This window comes from Danio rerio, chromosome 14 (genome assembly GCF_052040795.2).
Source record: "Danio rerio strain M-AB ecotype USA chromosome 14, GRCz13ab, whole genome shotgun sequence".
NCBI lineage: Eukaryota > Metazoa > Chordata > Actinopteri > Cypriniformes > Danionidae > Danio > Danio rerio.
Genome location: NC_141034.1, coordinates 39,567,675 through 39,581,568, shown reverse-complemented (window position 1 = coordinate 39,581,568; position 13,894 = coordinate 39,567,675).

The window sequence follows — 13,894 nt, the reverse complement described above, 5'->3', positions numbered from 1 at the left end:
ATCATGCCGCCTTTGCTAATTTTATGTAGAGAATTATAATGTTGTGTATAAGTATCTAGTTTATTTTCATTTTGTCAAGCCCCCCGTGGACAGGTGTTGAAAATTAGCAAGTCTGCAAAAACACTTAAACAAATGCATTTGGTTGTCCAAAGTAATTGTGATGATATTGCGTTTATACAACAGTTTGTCGGCATAATTGTATATATAAAAACAAAATCAAACATGGAGAGTCTCAAAAACCCTATTGTATAAGGAACTACTTTCTTCAGAGTTAGATTCAAATCATAAGCTGACAGTTAAACAGTTGAGCAAGCATCTTTTAAACTTAAGATCTGTAGTGTCTGCTTTTTGCTGGCTGTATGTGGGCGAAGTTTTACACAAAGGGTAAAAAGGCTGTACAGGTGCTGATATTACTTAAATATATCACGGCTATCAGCCAATCAGATTCAAGATGAGGTAAAGTTAGAAAAGCCTTTTTTTTTTTTGCATTGTAATTTTTTCCATTTCTGTACTTGAATACTCCCCAGGAAACTGTCAAATAGAGCATTCAAGCATCTTATGAAACCGTATTCATCGCAATATTTATTGCAGAAAAAATAAAATATCGCAAAATCTGATTTTTTTTTTTTCCAATATCGTGCAGCCCTAGTACGGATATTTTTTTTACATGAAAATTAAAATGTATTCGCTCCAAGAGCTTATTATTTTTTTTTTCAAATATATTTTTATTAAACATTTTTAGTGCAAAAACATGTCAGAAAATTACATTGAGTAGAAAGATAGTATCTGTCTTATATGTAATTTGAGTTCTGACCCCCACATGAAAAATAAAAATAAAATAAAAATAGTATTAAATAAAATTTAATTGTTATTAAATAAACAAATAAATAATAATAACACTTATAATAATAAAAATAATAAAGACACAACAAAAAAATTACAATATTATATTACAAAAAGGCATAATACATTAGAGCTTATCATTTTGATTGTAGGTCAAATATATTACTTTTCCATTAGACTTTGGTTTTAAATATTAAATACTACAGAAGGTATTTGTTAGATAGTGCCTATTAAATAGACACCTTTTAATCATTAGATACTAGTATTTATTAGTAGATATTAGTTTTAACTGACTAGAAAATAAATACTAGTAATTTTGAAATGCCTTGCCTTAATAAGCATCACTATTCTTCGTATTGCACTAAACAAACACATTATTTCGGGTCTTTTAAAATCACTTTCCCACACAGCATGACGAAAGAGTCTTGGCACAGAAAGAGTTAAAATCCACTCAAAGCTTGAGTCCAATTCCCAACATGTTCCTGTCATTTTTGTGCCCCTGACACATTGTGTTCTGAAGCAGAAAGCATCTGCTCTTTTATGGGCAAATTCAATTAGTAATTAAGCTGAATAAAAAAAGAGGAGTCAACATCTGGAGCCGTTACATGTTAATGCGATAAACTGGGAAAAGGTATGATAGGAAAATATGGCGCGTGTAAAATGTTCAAGGACGTTTGGCTCAGAGATACTTCATGGCATGTCAAGTTTATCCAGCTGCAGAAAGGGTTAAAATGGGAGATGTCATGTTTATAGGGACCTCGCAGAAGAATGCACTTTGAAAGACTTCGGAGGAGGGAAAAAAAAGGAAAGCGTATGGGTGCATGGGGTTTGGATGTGAAATCATTTCTATTCTCACACCCCCAAATGCCCCGATTCACTAAAACAAAAAAAAACACACACAACAGACTGTGGTATTGTTGGCGTGAGGAGAAGGAAAGATTCCATAGTAGAAAAACTAAGGGGAATTGAGATAAGACAAGCAAACAAGACCCAGCTGTGGAAAGGTATCATTGGCGAGACTCCAGAGAGGATGGGGAGCGATTCATCTACACCCACAACCATTACTTAATTAGTCCATGAGGTGATATTACACCTATTTGACAATGCATGCATAATCTCTATCATCCTAGAGCATTACACAAATGGATCTGAGAACAAAAGGAAAACAGAGCACAAATTAGAACCCTGTCATGTTATGCAATGCTTTGTGGTAAGTATAGAGTTAAAAAACACACAGTGAAAAGTGTGAATGATGTCACTCGAATCTTGTTGGTTTCACATAAACGGCAGTGTTTTATTGAGCCAGAGAAATAAAGATAGTGAGTTGCGGTTAGGAAGCATGGGTTCACTGAGCAAGGTTTACTAGAGACGCGGTGCCAGGCTACAATTAGACATGCTCTCGACACGGAAAATATTTAAAAGCAAGCGCAAACGTACATGGGGGGCTATATTCATGAATAGATTATGTTTATTTAGTATGAATTCGCATATAAAAAGTGGTGTTGGAAGGCTTAGTTTATTCTGAATACCATATCCACTTTCCTCATTGTTGGCACCATAAATCAGGCCTTCAATTTGTAATGCAGCTGCTAATAAGTATATAAAACAGATCTTTATATGTTGCCATTGTTATGTTGCTATTTTTTTTCCCTTCGGTTTACATCTGTTTTTTTTTTGTGATTTTTCTTGTCAGACTTTATTCCTTGCCACTGTCATTAACTATTTGGGTCTCAAAAAAGAATGGCACTTGACTAAATTTGACACTTTTGTGTTGCTACAGTTGTTTTACACCAAAGTTTTGATCCATAATTGTATCTTGAATGTTTAACAGTTGTTTCAAGTCACACTGAGCAATTTGTTTGTAAACTGGACAGGTCTGATTGAATCTGTTCTTGAGTCAACTACTCACTGATTCAAATGATTCTGTCACAGTAAAGCCCAAGTCAGATCACACAATTTTGGTACGATTTATTTGACGTGGGGTGTCGTAGGGATTCATAAACCACAAATGGGCGTCCTGACACAAGTAATGAGGCATATTTCACGACAACTGATACCATGTCTGCGACGCCTCACGACACCATCGCAGAAAGTCTAACATGTTTAATTTTTTCCTCGTCCTTCATGACGAGTTTCGTCATATGGGTGACTGTGCAATAAGAGCACATCATTTCTGTTATCTCAGCGGGTGTTGGCGATAATGCACGAGTCAGGTAATCAAAAAACAGGCTGAATATTTACTTATGGGTCACCGGTGGATACAATCAATCATTGCTTATGCAAACTTTAACTATCTTTTCTATAATATTAAAGTGTTTTAAACTATTTTATTTGACAGACTGGCAAATATGCAGACATCTTCATTCTCACAATGAATTTCTGAGTTCTCTCATCCTTCCAACATAGTTTATTCTTCCGAGGTAATCTGGGAAAATGTTTAGTGCTGCGACTACATTGCAAAAGCCTGTGCTGCTTATTCAAATTTGTCATTAATAGTGAAAACATTTTAATATAGGCTTATAAAATAGAGAATTTATTACTTTAATTTTATTTAGGCTAAATTATTATTATATTTAACAAACCAACACAATCTCACGGCAATTTGTGTTTTGGCACATATAGCGAACTTGTTTTGAAGTGCTTCACCTTAAATGTTATAGATAGATAATCGACCAACAAAAGATACATTAAAGTTAAGATAAAAATTGTAGCAAATGAAAATTGTTTAAAAAAATTATTAAAAAAAAAAAATATATGTATTTTATTTTTGTTTGTGGCCCTTCACTACTCAACTTCAGAAAATAAGGCTTTAATGACTGCTTCACTTTGATTGTATCACAAATCTCAGTTATTTATTTGCAATTTTTTAAAATATGTTGTTATCTTAAAGATTATATCGAGTATTTGATTTTTTTCCTTGCTGCTGCTTATGTGCTTTAATTTTCTCCATTTCACTTGCGGCAAGTTCAGGCGAGTGAGTGTTTAATAAGAAACCCATGGCAGGAAAATATACATATACATTTATATCTTATATTAAAAAGGAATCATAAGTTTGATCCTATCCATGTTGTAAGGTATGCCCTTAAATAACGTAGTTATTAATTGTCTGCAAGCATCAGTGTTTATTGAGATTGAAATATTTGCAACAAATGTAAAAAAATTAAATTAAGAAATATTGTTATAGTGACACTTGTGACTGCTTTGGGAAATAACGCTCGTCGTAGATGCACGGGATGACTGATCGTGAACGAACATGTAGTCTGGCACTATTGTTACCCATGACAAGACAAGGTTTACAATAAATAAATATATATAAAAAAAATTGCATAATCTGACATAGTAACTTTCGAAATCGACAATAAAAATAGTGTGATCTGACCAGGGCTTAAGTCTCCAGTTACTGATTCACTGATACAAATGATACAAACCGAGTGAGTCTCCATTTAACCACTGACTGGTTCGAATGACCTGGTCACAGTGAGTCACAGTTTTTGATTCACCAATCAAAATGAAACATTCAGAGCAAACCTCTGGTCAGCGACTGACTGTTTCAATTTTCTGGTCACAGTAAGTCTCCAGATACTGATATCCTGATTCAAATGAAGCAGTCAAAGCAAGCGAGTGACTAATTCGATTATATGGACACAGTGAATCTCCAGTTACTGATTCAAAGATACAAATGATACAGTCAGACCAAATTTTCAGGTAATGATTGACTGATTTAAATGATTTAGTCAGTTAGTCTCAGTTACTGATTCACTGATTCAAATGATACAGTCTGAAAAAGACTCCCGTAAACCATTTCCTGATTCAAATAGTGAAATAACACAAATTAATAATCAGGCATCTTTTCTGCTTTCATAAGCCCCTTTCACAAATACAGACCTATTCTATTAAATTACCAGAAAAATGCTGGAAAGGTCAGTATGTGTGAACAGGCCCAATTGCTTGACGTGTGTGCATGTGAAGCAGCCGGTGAGCACCAGAACCAGCCTGATCTCACGAGAAAACGTAATTTTCCCAGTTTAGTGGCTAATTTGTACAAATTCGTACGATTTCAGTCGTACGAAATGATACGATTTTAAAAAGGAGGCGTGGCACCTAACCCCACCCCTAACCCCAACCGTCATTGGGGGATAAGCAAATCGTACTAAATTGTACGAATTAGATTGTACGAATTCATACGAATTAGCCACTAAATAAAAAAAGTTACGAATTGCCGTGAGACTGTGTTGCCATAACACACATTATGTACATCTATACATGTGAAAGTGTTCCTCCATATGTTTTCATCAAAGTTGTTCACAATACTTATCCATCCACAGACTTTGTAATGTAGTCAAATGTGTAAACATTTAACTGTGGTTCGCGCAAAAAAAAATGAAATCATCAACAAAAGACCCCTTCAATAATTACAAATACAAGAGGAGCCTTTAGAGGTCATCTGGTTGATGATGTCAAAACTTACCAGTATTTTGGAATGGATGTATGAACGATCTTTTCCAGAAAAACCCGGAAACATTATCGCCTGTTGGAACAGCGCTTTTTTGATTTTAAGTTACTGGTAAAGTTGTTCCGGTACTTTTCCGGATATTTACTGCTATCACTGTGTGAAAGGGGCTATAGTACTACAATTTATTAAACATACTATAGGCTACACAGAATAGTTTGTTATTTTTACTTGTTCATTCATTCATTCATTCATTCATTTACTTTTTGGCTTAGTCTCTCTATTAATCCGTTGTCACCACAGCGGATTGAACCACCAACTTATTCAGCAAGTGTTTTACGCAGCGCATGCCCTTCCAGCCGCAACCCATCACTGAGAAACATCCATACACACTCATTCACACACACACTTATAGACTACGGTTTATTTAGCATTCCCAATTCATCTGTAGCACATCTTTGGGCTTGTGGGGGAAACCAGAGCACCAGGAGGAAACCCACTCGAACACGGGCAGAACAAACTCCACACAGAAATTAACCCAGCCGGGGCTCAAACCAGTGTCCTTCTTGCTGTGAGGCGAACGTGCTACCCACTGCGTCGCCCATTTTTACTTGTTTACAGACTTAAATTAGTATTAATTATCATTAGTTATCAGTATTATTTTGGAAAAATTGCACTAGCCGCCTGTCACCTTTTGAAATAATTTAAAATTTCCTCTGCTAACTTATGAGACCTTGCATGGTCTCGCACTAATATACTGGTCTGAGCTTTTAAAACCTTACACACCTCCAAGTGCTTTATGCTGATTTGTTTCCAGGCTTTTAACTGTTAACACGGCTAAAATCTATAGAGGATCGAGCAATCTCTTCATTGTCACCTGAATTGTTGAATTCTCAGCCCTCTGATATACAGAATGCTTTTAAATTATTACTTAAAATGTAATTAGTTATAAAATGTTTTCAAAAATGAATTGGTTGTTTTTATGAATATGCATCTTTACCTATACTTTACGTAAAATACTTTGAGATGCAAATTTTAAATGCACTACATAAAACTCATTCATTTATTTTCCTTTGGCTTAGTCCACAGCAGAATGAATCAATTTATTCAGCATAGGTTTTACGCAGTGCATGCCCTTTATCTATAGCACATCTGTTTGAACTGTGGGGAAAACCGGAGCACCCGGAGGAAACCCACAAAAACACAGGGAGAACATGCAAACTCTACACAGAAATGCCAACTGGACCAGCCGAGGCTTGAACCAGTGACCTTCTTGCTGTGAGGCAACCACTGAGCCACCATTTCGCCCCTACTACATAAAATTAAATGTACTATTAGAATTTTTATACTTTTACAGCTGTAATATTTTATTTATTATTATATTTGTACTTTTCCCTCAAGTACTCGATTTGTGTATTTCACCCAGCACTGTTCAGAAGTTACCTAAGGCCACGGTGACTTTGATCAATACCACCCGCTCTCGCTCTCTCCCCAACTTTTCTTTCTCCCATTATCAGCACATCTCTTCATTGGTCTTCATTTCCCCCCGCAAACTTATGAAAATGCTCCGAGATGATTAACACAGACTTAATGACCTGCAAAAACAACAACGGCTTGTGAGTTTCTTCAATTTGCCGTTGCCCACCTCCCTCCCCCATACAAGGGAACAATATACCCCTGCCTTGCTCTCATAAGGATTCATTACCCTGCTCTGAGATTTCCAGGCCAGGCGAGGGAAGCGTTATTTCCCCTGTGTTGGCTCTCACATTGGCAGGGCCATTACTCTTAACACTCCTGCAAAGGGGCTAATGGGGCAGCTTTACTGACAGAGAAGAGGAAGGGGAGGAAGAGGGTGGGTGAGAAGGGGTTGAGATGATATGGTAATCAGAGAGGGAAGGGATTTGGGAATTCCGAGTGCATGGAAGAAGTGGGAACGAGAAGTAAAAAAAAAGAAAAAAGAAGTAATTTGTTGAACTTGGGCCAAAATTACAAAGCTTTGTGAAAAATGAGATAATGAGGCAAACTATCGTTCCATTTCTGCTTGTGATTATAAAAAACATTAATTCAGTTTAATGTACTTCGGTAATGTGGATACTCATTTAGTCTTTGTAATGACAACGTTGACTGGTGGAAGGTGCTAAAAGGTGAATGGGAAAGCAGCGATCACTTTCAGACGCCGAATGTACGCATGTACAGCTCAGTTTCAGGAAAGGAGACAGTAGGCTTGTCTTAGCTATGCTATGTTTACATGTACATCAGTAATTGAATAATTTGCCTTAATCTGAATAAGAAAATAATATGATTAAGGTGTTTACATGAGTTGCTTTTTGAATGTTACTTTCATGATCCCTTTTTACATGTTATAGCACATAATTCAATGAACGCCACTGTGTCACCATGCTATGTTTCCTACGTTTAACTGCAGTTTGGCAGTTTGACTTTTATTCAGGAACATTTCCCAATGCCCTCGTGACAAACTGAGGTATTGGATGTAAGAATGATGTAAGGACTGGTGAAAGAGTGTTGTTTTAATGGAATTTGATTCTCCACATTTCACAATGTGTCTGTCTGTGGTCATTTATTGACTCGGTAGTAGATAATAGTGTCAAACAGCCATCTGTGTGGAGTATCCTGACGCAAAATGCGTTGGAAAGTCCTACATGGTGATAATAGCTTAATTAAGGAAATGTACTGTTAACCAAGTTAAGAGTTTTTAAAGTAGCATTTTTTAGTTTTTCCTTTTAAATCAGCAACATTTTTAACAGATAATATATCAGTTTTCTAAATGTTAGCTTATTTTTAAGCAATATATTTGTTAGTACAATATAATTGGTTATGAAAAACTAAATATAGATCTCTTTCAATCAGTGACAGTAATTTTCCACATTGATCAGCACTTTGGTGATTAAATAAAAAATGGTGATTAATTCAGTGATCCATAGAAAAAAGCTAGTTTCATTGCCTAAAGGGCACCTAAGATGAAAATCAACTTTTGTAAGCTGTTTGGAAAGAACTGTGTGTAGGTATAGTGTGTCCACAGTCATATTGGAGTGACATAAACACAATAAGTCCTGATTTTTTTTTTATTTCCTGATGTTACAATAGGACCCAAATCTCAGTGATTTTGAGGTACAACACAAAGTGACGTATGAGTGCGGTTTCCCCGCCCACCAAATTAATTGACAGGTGCCATGTTTCTATAATAACATGTATACATATGTCCAGAGAGCATTTATTTTTTGTAAATAAACTGGGATTGAAATATTTGTTACAACTCTCTGTGATTTTTATAAGATTTATAAGTTTAAAATATAAAAACAGAGCATGTTTGTAATAAAGTAAAATTACTATGTAATTCTTAACCGCTATAATCACCACGGCCACATGGTGTCAGTAAATGCTACTATGTGTCTGTGTGTGCACTAAAAAAGGCATTTGTGTAAGACTCATCATTTCAGAAAGGCTTGAATAAACATCACCACAAATACATTAAATACACTTTTTTGGACTATTTTTGACTAATGAGCAGCTTTATTTGAGTCTGTCTCTGTCACTGTGCTGTTTATCTGACGTAATGCATGTTGAGAAGCAGACACGCATGTGAAAAGGGTGGGCAGGGAGAAGCAGCTCATTTGAATTTGAAGCCCCAGGATACAAAAACAGCTACAATGTACTTAAACACCAAAATGGGCAGATTCTGGGGGCTATAATAAATAATCTGATAGGTATTTTGAGCTTAAACTATACAGACACATTCCTGAGACACCAAAGGCCTATCTCACATCTTTAAAAAGGGTAAAATAGGTGCCCTTTAAAGAAATTTATTTATTTATTTATTTATTTATTTATTTATTTATTTATTAACAAATCTGTTGATTGAAGGATTCAGTCAGATCTGCCCACCACTTATGCACATACCTACAATCTGTTTGGAATAAACAAAAACAGAAGACATTCTTGTTAAAACCACAATGCAAGTTTTTTTTAAAGAAATTATTAAAAAGTTATTAACTTATTTATAAGAACACCCCCGGGTAAATGTGTTTATGCTTTCAAGCACATATTGAAAGTATTTATTTGGGTTTGGTTGGGTTCAAGTCATTCTATAAATGTTTTATAATTAAGTGAATTCATACATATTAAAGTAACAGTAATTCTGCATCTCTTTTAGAGTTTAATTCTGAGTTTAATTCTGAAACTCTTCTATATTATCGCATTCCCAAACATTTAGATTTTCCTTTCGTTTCCCCCCTCTAAAACCAACATTCATGTTTACATGAGCAATTTGACCTAGGTAGACTGCTGACCTCCAGCATTCATTCTCGTTTGATGCTTGCAGCGTTTGGGGGTCCCACCAATCTCCCATCTCCAGGTTTGAGTTTAATTGCCCCTGTAATTGCCCTGCTCTCTGCTAGAGCCTGTAATAGTAGTAGGTCTTGGATATTGGCGGGGGCTTTTCATTGTAGCATGGCTAAAACAACCCTAATGTCCCCTTTTTCTGAAACCTGAGAGGGTCTGCTTACAATGGGAACAGTGTTACATGTCTGAATGTGATCATACACTACTTTTCCATTCACCTTTTAGCACCTTTTACCAGTCAACATTCATTACAAAGAATAAACGTATATCCACATACACAGTTTAATTGATGTTTATATAATCATGAGCAGAAACGGAACAAATGTCAGATTTTTTTCAAAAAGCCTCATAATTTCTGGTCTAAGTTTTAACAAATATGGATTTTTAAAATTCTTTTGAAATGAAAATATTGGTATTAAGTTTTCTAAAAATGAATGCTGACATTCATGAGCACCGATTGTTATCTTATGTTCTAAATGAAAACATTTTTTATGTTAAATTTGAAAGAAATGTCATCAGTAGCTTACAAAATAAAAACAAAAATCAAGGTTTAATCAAACACAAACCAATAAAACACTTGATTTCTCAACTCCTCATTGTAGCATGTCTGATACAAGCCTAATATTATGTCTCCTTTTTCTGAAACTGAGCTGTACATGCGTACAATCGGAACAGTCTAACGTTTCTGAAAGTGATCATGCACTGCTTCCCTAACACCTTTTAGCACCTTTCATCAGTCAACATTCATGACAAAGAATAAAGGTAATGAATGAATGAATGAATATTCACAATTTTTAATGTTTTTATAATCATGAGCGGAAATGGAACAAGTCTGATTTTTAATAATTTAGAATTCCAAGTTTGATTTGACAAATATATGTCTTCTGAACGGCAACGTGGTGGCTCAATTGGTGTGCTGTCGCCTCACAGCAAGAGGGTCGCTGGTTCGAGCCTTGGCTGAGTCAGTTGGCATTTCTGTGTGGAGTTTGCATGGTCACCCCCGTTCATGTGAGTTTCCCCACAAGTCCAAAGACATGCGGTACAGCAAGGAAATTTTCACAGTATGTCTGATAATATTGTTTCTTCTGGAGAAAGTCTTATTTCTTTTATTTCGGCTAGAATAAAAGCAGTTTTTATTTTTTTAAAAAGCCATTTTAAGGTCAAAATTATTAGCCCCTTTAAGCTATATATTTTTTTTGATAGTCTACAGAACAAAACTTTGTTATACAATAACTTGCCTAATTACCCTACCCTGCCTAGTTAACCTAATTAACCTAGTTAAGCCTTTAAATGTCACTTTAAGCTGTATAGAAGTGTCTTGAAAAATATCTAGTCAAATATTATGTACTGTCATCATGGCAAAGATAAAATAAATCAGTTATTAATGAGTTGTTTAAACTATTATGATTAGAAATGTGTTGAAAAAAATCTTCTATCCGTTAAAAACTGGGAAAAAATAAACAGCGGGGCTAATAATTCAGGGGAGCTAATAATTCTGACTTTAACTGTACTGTTTATTGTTATACTTTAGTGTTACGTGTGTGCCCCTATAAATTAGAATGCTTCTCTGCTTGTAAAAGTTGTTTGTGATGAGCTTTGGTTCATCATATGACTTTCTCACCCACATATGCTCATGGTTGTTTTTTTGTCAGTGTAACAAAGTTACGTTTTGCAAATGTTAGAAATTCAAAACATGAATACGTCTATAAATTTATGAAATAGTAATATACTATAAAATATTGTCATTTCTTTTGCAACCCTTCCATGTTTTTAATGGTAAAATTTCAGCAACCACAGCTGCTGTTTTTTTACAGTACATTTTTCAGATTAATTTTTTTTTCTATTGGCACATTATATTCTTGCGTTTGTTGAAATTACAGGTGAATAATTTTACATTACTATTCATTTAAATGCATGAGTTTTACAATAAAATTGGAGGGACATTCTACCAGAAACGTACATAATTTGTCCCTGAAATAAAACAAATACAGTGAATGAAAAGTATTTTATTCTAAACATTACTTAAATTAACTGAAAGTGGATTTCTTAGAATTATTCTGTAAAGGAAAATGTCTTTATTTGGTTCTCAGATCTTTTCTCTTTATTAAAACCACTTCACAAATGTACAAGCCCTGTCATTGTCCTTCTCCTCAGCCCAATTGAACATAAAGCTTTGATAGTTTTGTTATGCTAAAAACTTTTATTTAGAAAAAAATTCTTCAGAAATAGCAAGTTCAAGTTGTTATCACTCACATCAAATGATTAAAAACATAAAATTAAAAATAAATAAATACTACAAATATATAATACAAATAAATGTACAATTGTCCCCATGTTTCCGTCCGTCCTGTCCTTTGTATTAAATTTAACATAAAATACATGCATTACACATTTAAAGCCATGACTTAGAAGTGACATCATTTGACTGAGAGGAAGCTGACCGTGATCAAGGATGTGTTCTGTCATTGAATTGTATGAATCTATGCTTGTTTTTGTATGATTTTTTGGAGAAAGACAAGTTTAAGTCTGGCCCTGTCACATTTTTTATCAGTGAAAATGTAAATTTCTGGCAGAATGTCCCTGGAATATTCAATTTAATTCAGCTTTATTTGTATAGCGCTTTTACAATGTAGATTGTGTCAAAGCAGCTTCACAAAAATGGTCATAGTAACTATATCAGGGTAGTTCAGTTTTTAGTGTTTAAGTTCAGTTCAGTTTAGCTCAGTTCAGTGTGGTTTGAAGTCATTATGAGAGTCCAAACACTGAAGAGCAAATTCATCGATGAGTAGCTTTTCAGATCCTGAACCATGCAAGCCAGTGGCGACAGCGGAGAGGGAAAAAAAACTTCACCAATAGGAGAGTGAAGAAAAAAACCTTGAGAGAACCAGAGTCAGTTCGGCACGACCATTTTAATTTCTTCGCTGGCCAAAAGTCTTGTGCAGAGCTGCAGTCTCAGCAGTGGAGGCTGGAATATCTTTTTAGCAGATGTTTGAATCAATGCATTAGGTGAATATGTCACCGTAAAAATCTAAATTTGCTGTTAAATTGCTCACCTTCAAGCCATTTTAGCTAAAAATATGGTCCTTGGTGTTTCATAAAATGAAAGTAAAAAAGTAAAAGTCAAGAAAAATTAAAACCACTGGCTCCTGACCAAGAAATTTAGTGTTTATAAATTTAGTTTTATAAACAAATATTGGGAGGCTAATTCATCTTAGACAATCATTATAGACAATCATTCTATTATCCAATCAGCTCAAGACCAAACCCCTATAAATAGTCAAACAACCATATCTCTGTTTTCTCTCCACTTCAGCATCTCTCCATCACCCCAACTTCACTCTATTAAACCCAATACCTACTTAAATCGTGGGGGGAGCGTTCTGGAGCCAAGCTAGACACCGCGCTTGGACCCTATCTTTTTCTCTATCCTGATAAGGGGAATAACACGAGTAAGGGTGTCTTTTTGAGCTCACAGCCATCTCCCCGGACAGCATGCCAAAATACACATGTTCTATTCTGTACCCCAACCTCATGGGGATGTTGCATTTTGTTATGGAATGAAATCAACGTCTAACATCCAACCTAAACTCAACGCCTAATAATGTTGACGTTGTGTGGATGTTACCACTATGGCGTCTATCAGATGTTGTATTTTGGTTGTCATACCTGTTATAGTAAACTTCACTTTGGCTAGGCATAAAATTTTGGTCACCTGATGTCACGACCTAAAGCTAATCTAATATTAACGTCATATGACGTTGTGTGCCTGCTGGGCAATAACTAAATGCACTACAAAATGTTACGTTCACACACACATGCATAAATTACATGTAAATGCATCAGCTTTTTACAGCGCAATACTCACTACTCACTCTTGAGTACTTCTGAATGGTCTACTTTTCACTCATACTTTGAATAATATTCACAACAGAAACTTTTACTCGCACTACATTTTTAGGCAAGTAATGGTACCTTTACTTAGGTATGATTTTCCAGTACTTTTTCCATTACTGTAAAAAATAAATGAAGATATTGTTAAAGAAACCAGCCTTTTTACAGGGTGTCTGCATTGTTACAAGCTCACAAAAACAGCAAAAACCTGATTTCAACTGACATACTTTCAGTCCCTTTATTATAAGAATCGGTGTCTGGGAAATAAGGCAAGAGAATGATATTGTTTAAGTCCTTCAGTCCCTTGGTGCATAATGTCATCGTCTCCCACAATGCATTGCTTAGCACGGT